Source organism: Dermacentor silvarum, chromosome 1 (assembly GCF_013339745.2).
Source record: "Dermacentor silvarum isolate Dsil-2018 chromosome 1, BIME_Dsil_1.4, whole genome shotgun sequence".
Classification (NCBI taxonomy): domain Eukaryota; kingdom Metazoa; phylum Arthropoda; class Arachnida; order Ixodida; family Ixodidae; genus Dermacentor; species Dermacentor silvarum.
In genome coordinates, this window is record NC_051154.1 from 211,276,575 (window position 1) to 211,300,559 (window position 23,985).

Here is a 23,985-nt window from a genome sequence, read left to right on the forward strand (position 1 = left end):
AATGACGATGTCGTCAGCTAGCGACTTCCGGTTCGAGGGTTAGCGCGTCTGTTGCTTCGTTCAGCCTTGTCAGCAGTTTCTACAGTGCGATTTCCCGCTGTTCGCGAAGAAAACACGCTTCAGCAACGTGATTATGGTTGGCTGCTCGGCATTAGGGTGGGTGAACTCTTCCGTGGAAGGAAAAAAATGTTTAGTTTTTCATGGAATGAAGCGCACAAACGTGAATGGGCAGTTGCCGTCAAACGAGCGACCGTGAACAGCGAGCTGTGGGTACCGAACGTAGGAGCCAGAATATGTGAAGATCATTTCGTCACAGGCAAGTGTTTTGGCGAATAACTTCGTCTGCTAACGTTCTAGTACAAACACCCCCTTTTTAAAAATCAGTTAAATACACACACGTGCACCCAACAAGGATTCTCAGCACATTGATTATGTGCCGTCTTTATTCCGGTACAACGAAAAAGCAACTGAGGCTGCACGAAAGAGGCGGGAGAGGTAACGTCAAAATAATTCGCGCACTTTCAGATACTTAAATCAGTGCTTTCTCTCTGCAGTTATTCACGACATGCGTCTCTTGACAAAAAACGGGAGACCGCGAAGGCACAGCAGCCGACGACATGGCGCGCGGTGGGCACCGCTGCAGACAAAACAGCGGATGAAGCGATCGACTACACCGTTTGTAACGGGAAGCATTACAACGACGGCGAATATATTTTGTTACACGGGTACGCGCAGCAGCAAACAAACAGTCACTTATTAGGTTGACTTACCACTTATTAAAAACTAGTTCTTAAGTTATAACGAAGGTTTATTTGCGCTCGACAAACGTTTGCGCTTGATAAACGTTATATGGCTATTTGACGCGACACAAACACGTTAGGGCATGAAATGCCTGCCACCTAAAAATACACGAGTCTAAGGGCGCCAACATAAGTACGAAGGAGCGATAGCTCACACCTACGTTTTGGAACTGCCCAGCGGTGCTTGCATCGTGGTTTTTCACCAAAGTTCCGCAGTATATAAAAGAAAAAGCGCGCGAAGCATGGGCATGAAGTGACGGCGGCATAGAGGGCGTCGTGGTCTCAAACCGGAAGTTGTAGCAGAATACGCCGTACCCCACAATCCCTTGCGACAACCGAGATTTTGCTATCCACCTATTGGGCAGGCGGCTTCGTAGCTGCATGCGCTTGCTTGAATATTTTAGTATTGGTAGTTGCGTGGCATCTTCCTCGTTTTAAAATACAGTCGGAAAGAGGCGGGCGACAAGTCAGCAGGCGACACTAGAGAGATTTAGATTACAAGGTACGCAAGCGGGTTTGAGTACCCATGAACCTGCACTCTTAAAAAAAAAAAAAAGGGTCGTCATATTCACTAACTAAATACTAACACGTTACGTGTCCCAAAAAGCATTACCTCCTTAGTAAGTGCAGGTAATAAAATGAAGGTTAGTACTTTTCACTGCCTGCTGAAGCTAGAAAAAAGCACTAACTTAGTACTAACGAAATACTACCTCGGCAGTGCAGTTACTAACGCAACTGAATTGTAATTACCAACAATACAATGGGGCCTATTCGATGTTGCCATGCTTTTGTAAAATGGTTTTGGATGATATTGTAAAAGCGTAAGAAAGTTAAAGTAAAAGATATATGAGTAAAAGAGGACCGCGTCCTCTTGCTATATATTATGGCATCAATCAAATGTATATATGTATACGTAATGCTTACCAGGGACATTGAGGCGCACTGGCTCGGGGTAAGAATGTACTACATATTTCCAAGAAGCAACGACAGGCAATAATACACATACAGAACGACAAAGGTGCTACACGACACTTACTCGAAGAGCAACTTCAAGAGTATTTATAACTCCCTAGTGTGATGGAGCACATGTTGCACCGGTGAGCGCCCTATGCATTTTGTTAAATGATCAATTAAAGCTCTGCGCACAAATTTTTAAAGCCTTCTGTCTGCATATATGTGTGCTACGGCGTCGCACAGAACTGTTAGTCCAACTTAATGAACAATTAATCCTATCAGTTTATCTCAATTTTGCATAACACTGTCACAGTCACAGCATAATATAGGACACGGCCAGACGAGGTAGTAGTTGCTTAGTAGGTACTTAGTAAAAACTACTAAGAAGCCTTTCTGGCTAGTAAACGCAGAACGTACTGGCTTTACTAGCCGCTGGCTAGTACAGAACTAGTTAGAAGGTAGTAAAATACATAGTAATCTACGAGTAGTAAACGCGTGCATTTACTATATAGCGATTTACTAACTCTATTTAGACAAAAGCTCGTTTGTAAGAAAACGATTCGCTTAATCCTGATGCTGGACATATCATTAGCAAAGGCAGCCGGCCAATGGGAAAGACCACTTTACGAACGAAAACCTTTGTGAATTTGGCATGAAGTCTGAATTTGGCTGCATGAAGTCTGCTTGTGTTTTGCTATGGCAGAAGCGGTTTGCGTACGCAAGTGAAACGCAATATACTCTTGAGTCCCCTAATTTAAAACTCTCTACTGTCTCGAGCGTGCCACAAAATTTGGCTGCCCTGCTGTCCCTGCCTCGCTGATTGTAACATATATAGCAGTATAATAGCATTATAGACGCGATTATGACCAAAGCCATGAACGCACATGCATTGTGAGCAACACAATTTGCTTTGACAGTGGCGGTGCGAAAGTTGAACGGCGGAACAACGCCGTCTGAACTGGCAAAGCATGACGTAGACCGTGATACGGTCTACGTCATGCTGTCTGCGATTAGGATACAAAAAAAAAAAAAAAAAAAAAAACGCAGTTATACAGGCAAAGCTACATCCGCAGGTTATGATGTAACAATATAATTTGAAGTCTTTTGAATTGATATAATTTGAAGTTTCGTGCTGCATCTGAAGTTAGGCGACGCAAACCGCCGGGAGTATACGAAAGAATGCCAAAAAGGGTATACACAAAAGAACGCATGTCAGGGTGTGCAACTTTGGTATGCAAAGACGCCTGGCTGCGCTATTTCTAAAACTGTGAATTTCGTTGTTTTGATGTTTCCCATACACTGCATAGCTGCAACCGCTATAACAAGACGAATATCTGAGAGTAGAGGGAAGTTGAGAGAGCGAAAGAAAAGAAAACAGGAAGGTGGCAGGTTAGCCACTGAGCTTTTGTCAAATATCCAGGATGGATTGCAATCATCGAGCACATGTGCTCCACGGTGGTGATTCGATTAGGACACGCTTCTTATACGCTTCGAGCTGGAGAAAGTATGCAAATCTCGCTCGCTGCAGACAGTGTTACTGAAGTATACGTCGGAAGCTTAATTGTCAAACGACTAATCGCCAAGCTGCACGGGCGCATTGACTGCGGTCAAGCAGCTGAGCCTCAGTTAAAATTAGAAGAGGAGGCTAGCTACATTTATTCGCGCAGTTATTTTTGACTGAAAAGGTTTGGTTAGGTTCCTCGCGTGACATCGCGTTAATGCGCTATAGGCAGTAGCTAAGCTTCGGAGAAACCGTCGAGGAGAGGGAAGAAAGAAAGAGAAAAGGCAGGGATGTATACCCAGAAATGCGTCTGGTTGACTACCCTACGCTGGAGGAAGGGAAAGGGAAATAGAAAGATGAGAGTGTCGAGCGTGCTCGTGTAAACTATATGCAGGCGATTATAACAAGTTGCTCCTCCGGCGAAACGTTTTTCTCTAGTGACGAGTAAAATTTTCGGAAAGCCTTGAATCCAAGGCGTGCGTAGCCGGTATATATGAGGAGGCCAGGTACACCGTGACCTATACATGGCTTGCACTGACGTCACTTCCGCCAATGCTGGGTTAGGTTTCCGCCATACCGGAGCACCACCATATAGCACCACGCTGTTAGTCGTATCATAGAATAAAGAACCGTCGTATGCGAATGGCACTGTTTTGCAATGGCTATTTGCGCAGTTGTTGGGTGTTGCAACCGCAGTAAAAGCAGCTCGAGGAAGGAGTCGGCAAACACGAACCTTTTTCGGCTTCCGAAGGTTGTGGAATGGCAAGACGAATGAACGAAAGCACTTAGCTCGAAGCGGCGCAGCCTGTGGCTTGCGCGTATCAAGCGTGCTGATCTCAAGGGCGATCTCCCAAACATTCGAGTGTGCGGCGCCCACTTCGTAACAGCTAAGCCTGCGCAATATTACATAATGCGCACTTAACGCTGAACTAGAATCACATTTGTTTGCATTTGTAGGAAGACCGCCCAAGCTCTGTGAAGAAACGAACCCGGACTGGGAGCCAACGCTTTTGCTAGGCTACAAAGCAAATAATGAAGGTACTGCGCGCTACGAGCGTGCTGCAAGGCGATGGTTTAAACGAACGACTCCCAAGGTCGACGCGGTGACCGCTGCACCGGCAAGAGCTTTTATAGTCGGCGCAACGCCACCCAAAACCGCTACGACGACGGTGACGACGACCGCACATACACAGACAGCCCGTTGAAAACTGTTGAAATCAAAACATACATGTAAACAATGCAGAAATATCGATCCAAATAAAGCATGGAAAGTACGCACATCATTCTCCCAGCCACAAAACACTCGCGCAAGCTACATATCCTGTTTGAAAATTTTCAGACCCTAGCACATAAACTCCGCTTTTGCGTGGTTGTTAAATGGACAGTATCAGTTCGTTTCTTCTCTGCACCAAGCTCCAATCTTGCGTGTCTCCTGCACGCACAACTGACTAACCAGGGAATGCCTCTGACTGTTGTAAACAAAATGCGGCATGGAAAACGGGGGCTGCAGCCTACATCTCCTAGTAGGAGCACCTTTTCTCCTTGCTGCCGCTTCGCCGACAGTGTTTTCACCCAACCGCTTGTGAAGTAGTTGTGGGATTCAAGCGATTTATAAGCCTTCATTTCCTCCAGTGTCGCGAAGCTTGAAGAGAAAACTAGGCAGTTTACAATGCATCCGTGCGAGACCTCGGGGAAAGCGCTAACGTCCATCGTCGTATCCGCACTCAGTCGCAACGTGTACGGGTCCACATCGTCGCACAGTTTCACTTTTTCTTGATATCGTGCACGCGCCGAACCGATCAGTCCTGCGCAAAATGCCTCGTTAAACGCAGGCCTACTGTAAACGGGTGGCATTTCTAGCGAGGAGCGGTGAAATCCGCTTAGAAAACACAGTGAGACCGCATAAGCGCACGCGATCAGATGCGAAGGCGGCGCGCGCGGTGCTCCGGCATGGCGCGGACGCAGCGGCGCGGGCGGACGTGACGTCACGTGCAAGCCATGTATAGGGAGCCTAGACTTGAAAAGCTTAGGAAGCCTACACACGTGGCCGTGCCTGCTGCACTTTGTATACGGAGTTGCACGCGAGCGTTGACGTATAGAGCAAGAGCTTCACATATCGTACGAGAGAAAGGATGGGTGGGGACTGCGCCGAATCACCACCCCGACTACGTCAAAGCCTGGTCGGAATCAACTGAATGCAGATGCATTCTGAATGCAGAGGAACCAACTCACTGCACGAAACATAGCTTCTTCCTTTTGTAATGCGGATAACATCTTATTTGAAGCCGACGTACATAATATGTTTTCATTTTAAACAAACTTACAGATGTTTTTCTGTTCCACGTATACATGTTAATGCTATCTTCTTTTGTTGTTGTTGTGGTTGTTGTTTTCATTATAACGCTGGTACCGTTCTGAAAATTTACCAAAGGAATCGTGCATTCTTTTTTGTTTTACATATGTTGTTGTTTCGTGTACACACTTGCCCGCCACGGGGGGAGCCTGCAGTTTACGCAAGCGAACTGTTCACGCCAAATGAACAGCAGTGACGGGCGAGCAGTGGAATGTTGATGGGAAGTTGGACGAGTTGAAGTGAATTCTTAATCACGTGTACAAGCATCACAGACGAGAAGAGCTCGAGGTACAAGAAGCTCGTGTTGCGTATTCTTCTAGTTTATTCGTTTATAGAGCCAACACCGTCATCGTGAAGCACGTATTAATTAGGCAGGACATCGTCACACGAAAACTACCATGCATACTAATCTAGGAATTGTAGCATTAAACTGGGGATTTTTGATGTGTTATTCTATAGAGATATGGCTGTCACAAAATATTGGCGTAACTGGCGGGCACTCCCGCGCACTAAAAGTGCCTGTTCTGTCACGCAACACTGCATGCCGTACAGCGTTTGCTTGCAGTGTACGCGCGGCATCACGGATGCGGTACTAAATCTCTCTAGCGGCCGCTTAATCCGGCATTAGAAAATGGGGACACAGCAATTTGATTTTGCAGACCTTGAATTTGCAGCGACGCGACTACCGATGTTATAGGCAGCAGTATGGCACACTGTTTTGCACACCACTAACCGACTCTGTGGCAGTGTTTAGACTACAGAACGTCGTTAGGCAATGTTCAAGCAGGTGTTGATAGAAAGGGCAGTGAAAAACAGCGCGTCATCGCGGAACTGCGCATATATACGTGCAGCTAGAATATTAGATGTACTCACGAAGCGTTCACGAAATAAGGTAACTGTTAATCAAGCGAATAAATCAAAATAGTCAATATTTATACCAAAGCATGACAACATCTTATAACTATATGTCGATACGAGCGGCACGGTCCCGTCGCGTTTGCGGGGGTGTGCACATGACTGCAATGCCGCGAAAATGGAGCGTATAAGTATATAGGTTCACGCTTGACGACGGCGAGTGAATAAATTAGCGCTGATATTTGTGCGCCCGAAAAGTTAATAACGAAAAAAATAAACAACGAGTGTCATAAAAAGGTATTCATTTCAGCGAGAACAAAAGCTTTCTTGTCTTTTTCTTTTTTCTTTTTTGGACGTCAGCGATGTGCTAAAATAGTACGTGTCTATAGTTTCAGCTACATCTATGAGGTCTTATGGGCTGGTGTTCACCTGACACGCGCGGAGCATGCAGTCAGCCAAGTCCACCAAAGCGTTGGAAAGCCTCGCGTAAACGAAGTATATATATATGCCGAGAGAAGATCAACAGATGGAAGAGAAGCGGCGACGAGCTGTGGAGCCTCAAAAGAAGAGCAAAAAGCAGCGAGGACAGAGCGCTTCAAGGGCCGACGGGGGAAAAGACGAACGTCTCGGAAGACCGAGGAGGCAAGTGAGAGTTCCCCTCCCTCCTCCAGACTCCCCCAGGGCGGCATCCCGAAACATCTGCTGCCGCCGCGCTCTCGCGAGGCTTGCGCGCAGCGTCGGTGGGGAGAGCCGCAGGCGTCGGGTGAACGATTGCGAAGCTCGCGCTCGCCGTCGGGAGCGCTCGTATAAGCGGCACTTGAGGGGATTCGCTTGGCAATTATTGCTCGGCAAGCAAAGCGCCATCCGTGCATGTGCCCAATTGCGTCGTGCCACTGCGCACTTTTCCGCAACCAGACTGCAGCTGTCAACGCAAGTAGTTTAGCGGTCTGTTTAATCGTCGGGAAGATCACTGCAGATGGGTTCTCACGAAGAACTTAATTTTCCGGACAGATTTATATGCACAGTTTTACACCGTTGGGAAAACCTGGAAACAGGCCGGGGTCACTTGCATATATGACAGAAGAAAAGGGTAAAACAGCTTTCAATGGTGCAGGCGCGAAGGGTCCAACAGAATATACCACGAGCTCCGGCCATGAACGTACGTTCATGGAGCTAAACCATGACCCGTTTACCAATAGTGCGACGACCTCAAAAATGCACACTTGGATTAATGCCGTCCTGACTGGCGATATCGCGCAGGTTGCACGCTCCGGTCAGCAACTTTTCAACAATGATTAATTATTGGTTCACTTTGTATGCGACGTCACGAGGAGAATAGCGCCCTTGCAAAAAAAAAAAAAAAATTAGGGACAGCTTTACACTAGTGGTGCGAACACTGGGCAAACAGCGAAGCTGGCGGCCACGTTTTCCACAAGATCACCCCGGAATCATCGACAGGCCAAAGAGAAACGAACTTTAAGGTATTTAGGTCATTAAGGTATCTTTAGGTCATTAAGGTATTAAGTAACTTTAGGTCATTAAGGTATCTGGAGGCTTCTGGACGCTCAAAGGCTTTTGCTCGGTTTCGCGGGCTCGTAACTCCGGATGTTCTGCGAATCACCGACGTTTCGCCGCCGCGATACTCGGGATCGGACTGAAGTCGTCTCATTCGCTCTCAAGTAGCCGCCGCGCAGCTACTTCGGGAGTGACGCTCTTCTTCGACCGCGGCGATGTGCTGGGCGCGGAGACGGCGGGGCTTAATTTTTGGTGTCGCCGCGGCGGCGACGAGGAGCTATATATCCCGTGGGTCCGCGCAGTGACGTCACGGCATAGCTCCGTGTCTGCGCAGTCGCGGCAACCACTCCGCACGGCGTGGTGGCGTCATGGCTCGGCAAAGCTAAGGCGAAGCGATGCGGCGCGCGCGATGACTTCACGGCTCACGCAGCTGCGGCGAGGCTCGGCGCGGTCGGCACAGCTGGGGCGAAGCGTTGCTAGGCGACGCATGGTGACGTCATCGCCAGGCGGAGGTTTCGCGGCGTACACTCGACGGACTTTCTTCTTTCTGGGGTTTTACGTGCCAAAACCAGTTCTGATTATGAGGCACGCCGTAGTGGAGGGCTGCGGATTAATTTTGACAACCTGGGGTTCTTCAACGTGCACTACAATGCAAGCACACGGGCGTTCTTGCATTTCGCCTTCATCTAAATGCAGCCGCCGCGGCCGGGATTCGATCCCGCGACCTCGTGCTCAGCAGCGCAACGCCTTAGCTAACTGAGCCACCACGGCGGGTACTCGACGGGCCATCCTCGAGCTTAAAGCTTGGTTAGTTCACAGGGGTATGTGCCATTCTGCACTACCTCCAGGATCGGCCCACAGTTTTTGTTCGCACTACGCGGCCTAACCAAGAGCTTGGACAGCTCCGTTGTTAAAATAAATAAATAAATGAGCCACAAGAGAAAGTGACATAAACAGCGTCGGGTCTGTCGTCGTCTCTTGTGTATTGCGAGTGTCCTCTTCCGTATTTATCAGGCGATGGCTCAGCCGGCAGAAAAAAAAAAATTTTGCTATACAGAGTGATGGTCTCCAGGTTACTGTTACGTCTCTGCTAGCGCAAACGTTGCCAATATCTTGCGAGGAGTCAGTAATCGAGAGCATGCACTATAGTCACGACCCGTATTTCATCTTGGGTACTCAGGTTTCGCAGTATATACAACAGACGATACAATGCGCGTGTGGTTCATTGCGCCGACTAAATTCCACATAACAGCCAGTAGATGGCATCTTATAGCCGTAAACGCAGGGTGTTTAATACGCCCTCAGTAGCTACCCGCACACAGCTATACGCAAGCTGGACATATAACTTCATCGCACGCTCACGCAAGTTCGCCGCTCCGAATGAGCGCTCGAGGATGCGACGATATATGTATAAGCGCAGCTCCGCAAGAGCGACAATGTGCCCGTCACACGACGAGTCTGAGACCGGGGCTTTCTATACTAGTCGAAGCTCACTCATCGCGGGTATATACGACACCGCCGAGCTGCGGTCGGGCACTCGCGTTGCCCTTTTCACGTCGTCGAAGTCGCGCTGCGCTTCGTCTGCGGGATCACTATACGCGCGGCTTTTGCGACCCGCTGGCGGGGACGACGAGTCTCCCCCAAGTGCGACCCACGCACACAAACACCGGGTGCCCAAGTTCATGCACGCGCTCGAGATGGCGACACAGTGTTTTATTTCGCACACCCCCTCCTATACCGCCTTGCACGCAGCGTGGCGGTGTGGGAGGGAAGCGGAGCTGGGCGATCGGAGGCGCCTCTTTGATTTCGGCGAAGTGCCCCGGCGGTGGGCGCGGCGTCCCGCTGCCCGAAATAGCCGCGGGCGCGCCACGCGCGAGCCCACCGCACCGACATCTTTGGGGCGGCACGGCAGCGGAGCGCGCCGTTTAAAATTAGAAGCGCGGAGGCCTCGCCGCGGGGAGCTGAAACCGCGCGCGCTCTCCGACGCGACGAGGACCCGGCTGCGGGCGCGCGGCGACCGAGTGCGCGGGGGCCAGAGCTGGCCGCGAAACCGCTGGGCACAATTGTCCGAGACAGGGCCGGCGCGCGGTTGGCGGCACCGGTCCTGCAGGGACGACCCGCGGAGGAGCCGAGCATACGCACGGCATTGTTATCGATGCGACCTTCTCATTAGCCGCCGCCGTATCCTAGAGCTCGGTGCGCTGTATACCGAAGTCATTTGCGGCAACTGCTTAATGCGACGCGTGCTTTAGCGGCTGCGCAGTTTAATATCAGCGCGGCAGAGGCGCGAATACCGTGTGTACGAGAAACATGACGCGTGTAAAAGGGCGTTCTCGGTGATAGGTTTCGTTAACTGCGCTCACCAGTGCTGTTTTTTTAAAGATTTTACTACGACTATTCAGTACTGGGCTCAAAACTGCGTTTACTTTATCCACCCGTCTATCACGCATCGTGCGCCGTGTGTGCCGTTGTCCTTCTGCCGCCGCTAACGCTGCCGTTGTTGTCATGTTGTCGAGCGTCATCGCCTCTTCAGCTTATATACCTACGCCCGAAGGCTAAGAAAAACGTCGCCCACGTACCACCCCGGGCCCACTAGTGTCATGTGAGCGTGGCAATGTGCCTTTGGCAGCTGGACGCGCAAACTATGCTGAGCTTTCGCGCGATTTTTGACTCGTAAGTACAAAGCAAAATAAGCTTCCCGCAAACGCAATCGTAAACACCATTTCGAACGGGACAAGTAAAGAAGACAGACACAGCGTTTGCTTGCCAGTTGTGTTCGTCTCCCTTTCCTGGCCCTTAATTAGTGCGCGCTGTTCATACCAACAGCGAATCCTCTTAACAGTTAAACCTATTTGCAATAAATAAATAAATAAATAAATAAATAAATAAATAAATAAATAAATAAATAAATAAATAAATAAATAAATAAATAAAAGAGTCGCTGGAGTGCAGAATTCTCTTTGAGTCATAACATCCTTGCGCTGCGTACGTCACGACAGTATTAATGATTCTCGAAAGTTATGTGCAAGGGGATGGGGCCGATGAGAGAGAGAGAGAGAAAGATGCTGCCGAGTCCGTATTCGATCCTTGATCTCGGACTGCACGTAACTTGGGCATTTAATGCAAAACAATTTTTTTTTTTTTTTTTGTGGGGCTGGAAAAGACAATGCAGGCGTGGCGTGTTACATACACGAAGAACTCTTGAGCTAATCGGTCTGTTCATGTCGTGCCGAGATCATGACGTGCACAATGCGGAGAAAATGACACTTTTGGCTGGCCGGCCGGCACGTGCTCGGGGACAACAAGGGGGAACGGATGGAAATATCTAGTTTGAAAAGAATCTGCTTCCGGCTATACTCCATTTCGCAAGTAGGCGAAAACACGAATGCAGACCTCTATTACATAAGTATATCTCAGAAAGTAGTTCATTGCTTAGGCAAAATTGACGCCTCAGAAAAGTCGCCAAGAAAAACATGCCCACATCGCGCCAAAGCCACAACATGACGGCTTTCAGTAACCTGTCTGTTCGAAACTCGCACCACAAGACTGCTTTCGACTGTATGCCCCTTGCACTGGCTTGAAAGTGCGCCTAAACGCTCTCACTTAGAACTATCACTTATCACCCTATGGGAAATGAAGGAAATGAGACGATATTCGAATCAACGACTCACGCTCCATCGTTCGTCTGAGTGTTACGCGCCGAATGTCCGCGCTTCTAATCTCGATCGCAAGCATGCCGAGTCATACGGAGCACGCGCACTTGGACATTTTCACATCTCAGACACTCTTGCCTCGTGACGAACGATCGGAGGAGATGTCACGGCGAATGTTCATCGCGTCTCTCCCGTTTCACTTCTTGCACTCGCTGTGTAGGCTGTGTGTTTTGGCGCTGCTGTCAATCCTCCAGAAAGTTTCTATACGCAAGATGAGATGTCGGTAGGTATAGCCGCGCGTATAGAAAAAAAAAAAAAATCAAGGAAAGAAGCCCGGCCGTATACCTTATAAGCGCGCTGACCATGCAAGATACAGATCGGCCCTATGGGCGCGTTCGGTCACGTTTCATGGAAGTGCGATACCCGTGGATTGAGGCCATCGGTGTTTTCGTCAAACACGCGATACATAACGCGCATACCGAAGCGGCCGCCGAATGAGTGTATTCAAATCAGCCCGGCGTTTCTTCTTCAGTCACCACCGGCCACGGCGCGGAGTAATTTTATATTCCTCGCCGGCCTCACAGCGATCCGAGACCCGCGGCGCGAGCGAAGGAACACCTTTTGTGCGTCCCCGATAAATGTATGCAACCGCGCGCGCGCGCGCATATCCGATAGAAAAATCTCGCGCGCGCACGTCGATGTATGCATGCAGTGGCGGCCTGGAGCCGGCTCGTAATTTCTGCCCAATCGGTTTTGCATGCAGAGCAGGGTCGGTCGTGAGGCGGCGGCGCGGGGTCGGCCAAAGCCGAATAAATGACGGGATCCGAGCGCGGATTGAATCAGTGACTCAGCGGTCGTGATTCACACAATCGCTCGCGCAAACAGAGCTCGCACACGGCGCGGCATAAAATCATCGCTCCGCCGCGCGTTTCGTGCCTCCTCGCGCGTCGTGTGTTTAGACGAATCGTGTATGTGCGTGTGCACGCTGATGTGCACGCACGAGGAAAAAAAGCGAGAGCGAGAGAGAGAGCGAAAACTCGCGCTGCAAAATTTACCGCGGCGCACTCTCGCTTGCTCGATGTGTTTGCATATGGCTTTTCTGTTGCAAAGGTCTCGGTGAAGCTCGACAATTATTTCAATTACACCCGGCGTGAGTCGTTGACGGCGCGGGTGCGCGGTCACAGGGTATATAGTGGCGTATTTTCTCCTCGCGTGCGTGACGTCGCTTCTATAGGTGTGTGTATAAATATATCTACCTATACAGCTGCACCTACATACGCGTTCGCCCCCGTTGTTGCAATGGTGCGGATCCAATTACCTGCTAGCTGCTCAGAACAACAATATTTCACTAATTGGCCCATAGAAAACACGTCGTCCTTGGGGCTGGACGGTGCAATCGAAGTTGTCTCTTTCTCTCTTTAAATCTGTAGATAAGGGTGAATGCGGTAAGCCAATGTTACCGCTTGTGCGTTATGCGATACATCGTTTATCATTATTATTTGATCTTCATTACAATAATAATAATAATAAAAAACAACAACAGGCATCTCGTGATGAGGAAACGCGGAATCATACTAGACAATCCAACTAAGTACTTCGTAACCGATGGTGGAGAGGTATGAAATTGTCTGGTTTCCAAGGTATACAACAATGGTCCGTTAACATGTTTCGACCTGTATTCTATTTTTACAGTTTGAGGTTCACGTCGCGTGCAGACCTCTTATCAGCCCACTAGATTTGTTTCCGCGCGCAAGAAACGGCACCTAATTTACCTTCCATCTTTTTTTTCTTTGGTTCTTTCTTTTTCAGCAAAGACGGAGATACCACGGACGGCGTCCTTTTTGCATCTATTTTTCCGCTCCCATGCTTTTTTTTTTTTTCCTCGCCTACTTGCACACTCCGTAGAGGGCTTACTGAAGCGAGCGGATGCTTATACAGTGCACTACGAAGTTCTTAAAACGGCACGTTGGCCAACCGTGAAAGGCTCGCTCGCTCAGCAATCCAAGTCGGCGGCCGCTAGCAGAAACGCCGATGCGCACCGTTGCTCGCCCAGCATCGGCAAGGAAAAGAAAGAGAGATAGAAAAAAAGAAGTGCGTTGCCGGTTTTGCTTTTTCCTCATCTTTCGCGCCCCAAAACTTCTCTGCTTAGGCTTTGCTTCGCTGGTCATTTCCAACGAAGCCAGCTGTTTTCCTCGCAGTCTCTCTCTCTCTCTCTCTCTTTACAGAGCGAGCGTTTTATTCCTACGCCTCTCACCAACTTCCTGTCAAAACCTATAACGGATCTTACGTCATCGCGCGCCACACGTTGAATTTTCGAGAAAACATGACGATGGCAAATATGATGACGCCTGCGGCGTACGAATGCAGCGCGCAGAGACTGCACGACAGGGGAGGAGACAGTTTGTTACCGTGTAGTTATACTGTGTGTGCAAAATCATCTCCATTAGCACTACCGCAATCTTCATATTTATGTACTATACACACTAAACGCTCCTTACAGCGATCGTCTCTCAGGTATACGTCATAAGGTTGGTAATGATCCCTCAGCATTCTTAATACGTTGATTACCTCGTTACTTATTATTTATTAAACAACTTCACGTCGTTCTAAGTGGATATTTCTCTTTATTTTCCTGTTCTTATGGACATGCTTCAATAAGTGATTCATTAATTTGTGGGGTTTGATGACACCGTAGCGGGGGGCTTCGGATTAATTTCCACCGTATGTGGTTCTTCTTTAACGTGCATGCAGTTAAATCTAAAAACGTTTTTTTTTTGTCAATTCGCACTTATTGAAATGTGTGCAGACACGCACACATTATAGCGCCATATGTTTGCTCGATCTCCGCACAGGCAACGTGGCAAATTTCGTTCGTTTTAACAGGCTATGGGCCCGTCATTGATCGAGTCGCTTGCCGCGGTAGTTTGGGATTTGCGTAAGTTGGCGTATAGCGCCTGTACAGGAGAAAACGCCCAACTGGTACGACCGGCACGAACAGCCAATACCTGCAGGTGTGCGTATGAAGAAGACGGCTTACAGCACAAATGGGAACAGTTTGAAAGGGGACTAGGATATGAATATTCCCGACTTTCTATCAGAAGAGCCTTCTCGCCAACCCTACCCACCCTTCCCAAACGCTATATAATAACTACAACGTAGTCGTCGTGGCTTTTAGCTCATTGAGATATTATCGAATGGCACACTCATTTCCTGTTATCCTATCCCATTGAAGTGTATTGCAATATGTCGAGGTGGGGAAATTTTTCAATGGAATCTTACGGTCGAAAAAGAGTCACCCACTCTAAAGTAGCAAGTGGCTAGAAAGAAAACTCGTACGAGTTTTTTTTTTTTTTTTTAATGAACTTTCCAGTTGAAGATGGTCCGGGAATGGAACCTGGGAACAACGCCTTACCGGGGTGGTCGCGCTACCATGTAGGCTAACCAGGTGGCTAGCAGACGGCAATGCGAGGGCGAATCAATAGTCATCTCGAAGCGTGGGAAAAGTGAATGCTCTAATCAGTTCTCCGAGAATCAGCAGTACTTTCGCGTCGATGACAATCATGGTTTCCCTTTCATGAAACTTTCAATCATGGTTTCCCTCCGGCTAGCCGATTTTCGCCGAAATGATTTTCTCAATGTTACATTGTCTCATAATCGGTGAAGGGCAGTGGCGCCAATAGCGTGGCTGTACACAAGGCATCATTCGAGCAGTCGGCGACCACGGGCCTCGCGAGGACACGCTATTTAGTGCGTTAGCATTGGGAGTGTCAAAGTGGGAAAAAAGTGTATGTGCGTGAAGTGTGAGAAGCCGGTCACGTGGTACAGGTAGAGATGTGATGTGAGAGCTTAGAAGAGCGTCAGGTGCACTTCGAAGACGCAGGACGCGTGTCCAATGAGCTCCTGAACAGCGCTTCGCCATGTGTTGTACGCGGTTTAAATCGTGGATCCCGGAACCTCAAATGGGTGAGACGTAACGCATTTCCCTCGCATTCGCCGCTAAATCACTACTGAATTTTTTTTAGGCAGTGCGTCGCAGGACGCAGAAAAAGAACCACAGGACGGAGTGCTTTTCGTCTGTGTCCATGCATTCCGCCGTCTAAAAATCTGAAAAAAGATGCATACCAACCAGCCCAACTGAACACGCTGTAAACTGCACTCATCGCTGCCACTCACTAGTTTTCGTTCCCGGTAGCCCGTGGTTTCCTTTCTTCCCGGCTGCATTGTGGACGAGCTTGACCTCTGAATTCCTTTGCAGCTTCTGGCTCACAAAAGGAAAGGATTATATTCTCCCATGCTTACGCGTACGGGGAGACTGGAGTTTCTTCGCTTCTGGTCTCTTGATGAAAACCAAATCCAAGCACGGGAGCGTTCTTTTTTTTTTTCATTTTTTGGTTTGCATTTCATCTCTGTTGGTACGCGGCTGCAATCAAATTCCCATGACGCCGCCAACACATTTGTATGCTGCAAAATATAGTAAAACGTAAACCTTCCAAAAAAAAAAAAAAAAACCCTGCAATGATCGACCAACAGAGAGGGAGGAACGTTTAACTTTCGCATTCCTTTCTTTTTCCATGCATATTATGTGAACAAATTCATGTACACGATATGCGTTGCCGAGCGGAACAAGTAAAATAATTTTCGGGGACGTTTTCCGCCTAGGGCAGTTTTAAGACCACACTTTGTGCGGGATGATATTTCGCGGAATACGTTAGACTTGGGACCATGTGTTGCACAACCGTGTGTTGCGCAGTCACAGCCATTCGAATCAGTCGCAGACAGGTATTTGATACGAGCGCAACAGCTGCAAGACCGCGCGATAGAGGGAAACACAAGCCGTCTCTGCTTGCTCTTTTCTCATCTACGTCCCTCGCGTACGTCGCGCTGTTTCCGTCGCCTCAGCGAAATAGTCGCGCTGACAGCTCACTAAGGCAACGCCCAGTACTATATCATAATAGCCGATGTATACCCGAGATGCGTGACGTGACGAAGCTAGCATAACGATGATGATGGTTTATTGTCATCCTCCTTGAAACGGAGCGGTGGCAAACAGTCACCTGGCCTGCTTGAGTTAATATGGTATGCCGTACATGCGTTTTATTCTATCATTTTGTATACACCTCCTCAAGGTTGTTGCGGTTCCCCGAAACTTCTACATCTATAAAAACTTCTATCTCATGCCGCGGAAGCACCGTCATCCTCGCTGCGTTCAATTTCTTTTCTTTTGGAAGAAGAAAAGAGGTAAATCGCAATGATGGCCGGCACAGAGATTATCAGGATCGCCGACTGCCCGTCCGTGTCGTAGCTCGCCGAGCTTATTCTCATCGGCTGCGGAGAAAAGTAGCCATGACGCTACCTTTTTGCAAAGCAGATGTCTTTAGCAGACATGATGGATCCCCTTAAAATCTGCAAAGAAAAAGGAGCCCGTGTCTAATTGAAGACTAGGAATTTCTCGAACGCTGGCCATCTCATTCGTCGCGGCGTCCGTCAAGGCATGCAGCGCTAAAGCTGTTACCATTCAAAGGCTGTTTGTACAGACGTTGCACGTTCAAGGCAAGCCTCCCAGGAATTGCCTCTTTTGTTGCATTTTTCAGTCACGCTGTCCGCACGCCTTGCCACGCCTTGCGCGCCCCGCCTAAATACGTAAATATTATCGAATATTCGGCATGGCGTGCTTGCACGGTGAACAGGCGTTTTTGCCTTTCGTCCCCATCGAAATGTGGCCGTCGTGGCCGGGATCAAACAAAATTCGGTTCGTTGCTTCTTTTGCTCTAACAAGTAGTGATACTGCATAATTCTTCAAGCGCAATAGACTAGAACGTTAAAAACCCGTCATAAAACTACCGCGCTAAAAAGTTAGACCAGAAGAATACGCCTAGTTAAAACTATCGACCGCCTCTCAAAATTAACGCGCCATTCAATTTCCGCTGATATACTCGAAAACCAGACAGCTGCCTAACGGGTCTACAAATAATCAACTGTTACGGTGGCGTTCCGACAGCCTTATAACGTGGTATGGCATAGGCGCCGACTTCTTAGCTTGTCTTTTCGTGCCGCCTTGAACGTGCAGTTCACGTAAGCTGAAGTTACAACGTCGTAAAAGCTTAATGCTTGTGATTTCGCGATTGATGTCGACAATTAGCATTCTGCTTACCGACGCCGCCCCAAAAGAAGTATTTGGCCCCCAAAATGTGTACGATACAAACCTTCATTGGCGCCGTCACATGCTTGCCGATCGGAAGCTTCACCGCCCACTACTCTTTAGACACGCGTCCGTCGGAAAGGAATGAAGACTTATTTCATCCTTAGCCGCTCGATTGGTCCACTGATGCACGCAACATATCCTGTTGCTTTTAAATGGTTTTATTTTCATGGCGCAAATACAAGCTGTCAACAAATCAGAAACGCACCTGCAGAAGCGCAGCCATACGGAGACACTGCGAGGATAATCCTTGAAGCATTTTTCTCACTGGCCACTACGCGGCGCGACCGTCTGTGTGCATTTAGCACCTGACAACCAGCAAATCTTGAGGAATGCACCAACGGGCGAACTGATGCGTGTGTGTGCAAACGCCATCGCATCACCTGCAACGCTGCTGCTGAGTTCACTGAACCTGCAGAGCGCACGAGGCCGTGTTCCATTGAAGACGAGTTCAACGTACACTTGTCGATGACACTGCGCCACGGTCCGGGGAAAATCGGCAGCACTAAAGCGCTGACAACTCTTGTTTCGGTGTCACTTCCGTGAAAAGCTTAAGCTTTTCAGAGATGTCTTAAGAGGCCGGGGAGTGCGATGGAAACAAAGCAAGCAAAGGGCAGGAGCGGGGTGCGAGGTGGGGCCGCGAGCACAAAGCTTTAGGCTAGCAAAGAGTGCACTGCCCTCTGCCGGCGCACGAGGGCAGTGCAGGCCTGCGGGTCGCACGGCGCACGCCGTGCTTTCGCAGTGCAAAATAAGTTCTGAACTCTCAAATAATGTTGAACTCGTTGAGGTCACGTGCATCGACCAAGGCCTCGCATCGCCGGCAGCAACTCATCAAACGCACAAAAAGTAGCCAGAAAATGTGTGTGTGAGAAAAAAAAAAAAAGGCGCGCTTTGAAAAATAAATGTTTTTCGTCGTACACGCTACGAGCAATCAGAACCAGCGAGAATTAAGAAAGCATTGGTAACGCTGTTCAAAATGTTTTTTTATTCCATTCTTTTGGGTGGGATAACGGTCAGAAAGTATAACTTAAGCTACGAGTCCTGCTGAGACAGTTTGACCCCGTCATTTTGTGCGTCGCGGTATTCGCAATGATGATGATGATGATGATGATGATTTATTGGCATCCCCTTTGAAACGGGGCGGCGACAAATAGTCACCTAGCCTGCTTGATTTAATCAGGTATACTATACATGTTCTTTATCTTGCATTTTTGTATACCTATCATTATTTTTCTTTTTCAAAAATTTACCTTGTACCGCTGCCTATGATTTTAAGAGATCAGGTCGCATCCATCTTTTCCCTACTTTTTTTCCACCAGTACTCTAATCGTCTCTTGCTGATCTCTACGGCTGATCTGTTTATGTTTCCTTCCACTTTAAACCCAAGCGCTTCTGGGAGTTGCACGTTACCTACGGTTCTCGCTGGGTGGATCCCGTCGCATTCCATTAGGATGTGCTGAGTGGTCTCTGGATCTGCACACAGACGGTCGCGCCGCGTAGTGGCCAGTGAGAGAAATATTTCAAAGAGTATCCGCATAGTCAATGGCACAGTCTTACCGTGTGGCTCTCTATGCGCGGGCGCGTTCTGATTTCTCAACAGCTTCTGCATACGCTACGGAAGAAAAAAAAAGTGTTGCGTACCTCAGTGCACCAACCGAGCGGTGAAGGATGAGATAAGCCTTGATTTGTTTCCGCTGGACGCGCATCTTAAAACGAAGTCGGCGGTGAAGCTGCGTATCGGCAAGCGTGTGACTCCGCCAATGAAAGTTTGTAGCGCACACTTCGTCGCCGAAGACTTCTTCTGGAGCAACATCGGTTAGCAGAATGCTAAATCGTTGACATTGTTCACGAAAGCATAAAGATTACGCTTTTACGATGTGGTAGTTGTAGCTTACATGAACCGTTCAATGCGGCACGAAAAGACAAGCTAACAAGTTCGCGCCTATGCCTTACTACGTCCGAACGCTACTGCTAAGCTGAATATTTGTAAATAAGGCTGCCCAAACGCTCCCGCAACAGTTAATTATTTGTAGAGCCATTTAGGCAGCTGGTGACTGGTTTTCGAGCGTAACTGACGGAGCGTAACTAGGTTCGGAGCTTCGTGCCGACAGCTAGCTCTGTGGTATATTTGCTTGCACATATTTTTTTTATTAATTGAAAAGCAAGATCGGTGCAAAAAAAAAAAAAAAAAAAAAAGCAGATCGGCGTGCAGACACAGACACAAGTGGACAACACAAACGCCGTTTGCGTTGTCCACTTCTCTTGTGTCCGTGTCTGCATGCCTTACCTATTTTGCATTATGAATCTTTACCAACTAGCTCAGCTCTCTGTCGTTCCATGTACCGTTACTAAGTAACGTTGGTTCTATGGTCGGTGTGCGTTTTCTTACTTAAACCGAAAACGCTGCACTCCAGCCATAGCGTTAGTTCTAGATACGCTTCGCGTCGCATGCATCATTCAGAAAGGTTAAGGGCGTCATTCGCCGTAAAATAACAAGCACGCACGCACTTCTCGTTAAGCACGCTTTTGGTTATGCAGCGGCATTCCGCAGCCGATGAGAATAAAATCTGAAAAATAAGAATACACTCGGCGTGCGACGCAATGATGAGAAAAAGCCCGGCGTGCTACCACACGGACGCGCAGTCGCCTATTCTGATACTCTCTCGGTCCGCCATCATGGATCGCCTCGCGCGCCACCTGTAGTCCGTGTGCATTGCGAATACCTTTCAACTTGCGTGGTATTTCAGCGCTCGCACAGACGCTGGCCTCTGGTGACCAAATTGCTACAATTACTTTCTCGAGCACCCGAAATAGCCACAAACATAATCTTACGTATGCGCATCAAATTAAATTGGGGGATCTGACGTTACGATACTGCACATATCAGCAGCGCAGCGCCGGTGCCATTGGGCTACGGGTGCCCATGTTCACACGAGTGCCCATGTTCACATTCTCCAAGCACCTCCGAGTGACGTCAAAGATGGGAGCAACATGTTGCCGACGCTCTGCAAACACCTGAAAGTCGGCTGTTCCAGAAGAAAAGCTGTTCCAATAAAAAACGCTGACCTACAAACACCAACATGTACATTTTTGTTCAGTAAAAGAAAGAAGTTGGAAGCGTCATCGTCGAACCCCCAAGCTTCTCAAAGCTTTTAGCTCCATGCCTGATGTGGGAGGCGTGCAGATTAAAGGCAGTGGGATTAAGGTGGAGGGGAAGGGGAGTCTGCATGTGGGGACAAAGAGGCCACTTGCTCCTGAAGGCTGCAAGGCAGGTGTAGAGCTGAGGTGCCACCCAATTGTTGGATTAGTACCCCAAGAAAAGAGACAGCGATTCTCACTCGCCGTTTAAACCGCGATTTCACCGCTGACTGCTCAGGTTATCGCCCTCGAGGTAAAAATGTAGAACGAGAACGTTAGCTTTGGTCGGAACAAAATACTTGCAGGGCGATTTACGCAAAAAAAAAAAAAAAATGTTGAAAGTTGTTTACTGTTTATCGTTTACCAAAAAAAAAAAAAATTGAAAAAGGAGGTTACACTTATCTTGAAGGCAATAGATGTTCCACTTAAAAAATAATAAAATATTGCATGCATTTTATGCAGATCAGAGAAAAAGCCCGAGTGTGCGAGAAAGACCCCGAATTCAGCGACGTTCTACGCAATGACGTCGTGCACTGTCTCGATTTGGTCACGACATAAGCCGAGAGCGGCAAGTTTGGCCTCAAGGCTCTATCATAGAGTAAGAGGGATTTTTTTTTTTTCGCGCTGGAATCTTTCCGGCAGTGTTTTCAGATGTCACAGAACAAAGGTAGCACAAAGGTGACGAGAACTTAGCACTAAGGCGTACTCATTGGCGCAACTATATACCGTCAAGACTGGCAGTTTTTCATACCGATACGCAGTAATCATAAATCGCTCGTCGAATTAAATATTGGTCCTATGCTAATGATAACCCTGGGCCAGACCACACAAGCATGGGCACATCTGAAGTCAGTAGTGCAACCAGGACTGTCTGCCTAGGGGTGGGGGGGGGGGGGGGGTGTTACATGTTTGTGGGGGGGGGGGGAAGCAAGAACTTTGCATAATATGCAATTTCCTTGCTTTAGCCAGAGGAATCCAACAGCAAGTAAAATGCCTAATGATTATAATAATAATGACACCAAGGATGATGACGATGTTTACTTATTCAGCGTTTTACTCAGAGTAATTTAAGAGTCAATGAATAAATACAAGACAGGGATAGAGTGTTTTTGTTAATCAGCAAAATGCGACCTCAAGCCACCTCCTGAATTGTAATGACAATGTGAACAGAGCGCTGAAGGGGCGCTATAACGTAAAATGATTCCAAACTTTTTTGATTCCAAACTCATGACGTCAAATTTACGTAACCACCGACGCAAGCATCGGGCGGTGACCCGCAGCGTTGTCTGAACAATCCAATCAAACACTCTCCTCGTTTATAGGAGGTCACCTTTGTTCGCTTTCAAAACCAATAACATTGTCTACACTCAGCGGTTTCTCTTATCTAATTCGCTGACAAGAGGCGAGGAGCACACTCTAGTGGAGAGGATTTCGATGGGGCCGAGCCAGCACAGTGAAAATAGATAACCGCATCAAGAGGGTGGTGCCGGCTTCTCCGATTGGTCCGCTTCGCCTTACTTAGCTTGCGGTGGCTGGTCGAAAATCGCGGCGGCGTGCAACGGAAGCATAAGAATGCCGCTAAAACGGATCCTCAGCAAGGAAGAGTTGGCAGAGCGATGTCGTATGCATGCCGAAAGGGCTCGATAACGTTTTACTGCCACGCAAAAAGGTTTATCATGCGCAAATAAATACATGCTCACCGGCAGGTGCGAGTCGCGAGGGCCTGAGCGATCGGCGGGCAGCCGTCTTCTATTCCTTTCGGAACGGGGCAGTCTGTGGCTATTCAGAAAATTTTTCAGTTTTGTTCGGCATATTAATGCATTTTTTTGGACGCGGGGGGGTGGGTTAACTCAGCCTCAGGGGGGGGGGGGGTTACAACACCCTCCACCCCCCCCCCCCCTCCCCCCAGTCGGTGCGCCACTGTCTGAAGTGCATGGGTCACTCGCGCCTCCGTCTATTTTACATGCACGTGTTTCGCGCCGAAAATATGCCACGTAGGTCTATGTGATTGAAAACCCTTTAAAGTAAATCGACATACACTAAAATGTCTTTCCCCGAAGAATTTGCATATTTGCTACGAAAAAAAAAGAAAACAGTATTTTGTAAATGTAATGTTCAAGATTCGAAACGAATCTGCTCGACGACCTGTTTGACCTATACCTTCATACACCCGAAATCGGAGCGTACGAAGAGTGTACAGAAATTTTCGTGTCTCAACCTGTTCATCTTTTTTTTTCTTTTTTTTTGCAGTGTTCCTGCGGTCCTTTTACTTGAACGGCCAGGCCAATTCGTTCATCTTCCTAGACGTGCACCGTTGTCACCCAAACCTGGTGGCAAAACGACGCGAAGAGAGACAATACCCGAGAAAGGCGCGGCAATGAAATCAATGGGCGAGAAAAGCGCGCTTCTCGGTTTACACCCGAATGATCTACAAAACGACAGGTCTGCGAACATACCTGCATATTATGGGATACCGTTTTTAGAAATAAGAGGTTCCGATCGACCGAAGCCCACCGAGGAATGTGCGTGTGTCTATGTTCTCATTTTCAAATTTCTTTGTGTCATTTCTGTAACACGGAGGACTTTCATTAAAGTTTTGCATCCGTCCATCCATTTCTGTATATTAATTACACAAGCGCGTGTCGTGGAATAGCCGGCGCCGAAAGTAGCCAACGTTATCAAACCAAATCAGCTGTACCGAGGTATCATATACTACAAGCGAGCGGAAGAAAAAAATTGACACCCCCAGAATCCTTCAGAAGTACTCCAATGTGTCTATTATCTTAATATATACTATCTATCTTAATAGAAACAGGTTTATTGAGGATCTCCTCTGGTAGTCAGCGCAATTTTGTCACATTAACAGGATTACTTGAAGAGGCGGACACTGCTTGGAAGACAAATTGCAGAGTGCTGTTAGCTAATTAACAAAAGCTGATTATAGTTACGTTTGTATTAATTCACTTTATAGGCCCGCCTCGCGATTGCGCAATTGAAGCCGAGCAGTAACGACGTAA

The 23,985-nt window shown here is 48.2% G+C and overlaps 1 long non-coding RNA gene across 2 annotated transcripts in view; it reads left to right on the forward strand.

Moving 5' to 3' along the window:
• LOC125942019 (uncharacterized) overlaps window positions 1–23,985 on the forward strand; it is a 39,763-nt gene that overhangs the window by 6,439 nt on the left and 9,339 nt on the right. Inside the window, exon 3 of one of the 2 annotated variants that reach the window (XR_007464740.1) lies at window positions 23,219–23,322. The exons of the other annotated variant lie outside the window; for it this stretch is intronic. This is a non-coding gene — a long non-coding RNA (uncharacterized LOC125942019). Of the gene's footprint in view, window positions 1–23,218; window positions 23,323–23,985 lie in introns of those variants that run through there. 2 annotated transcript variants of the gene reach the window in all.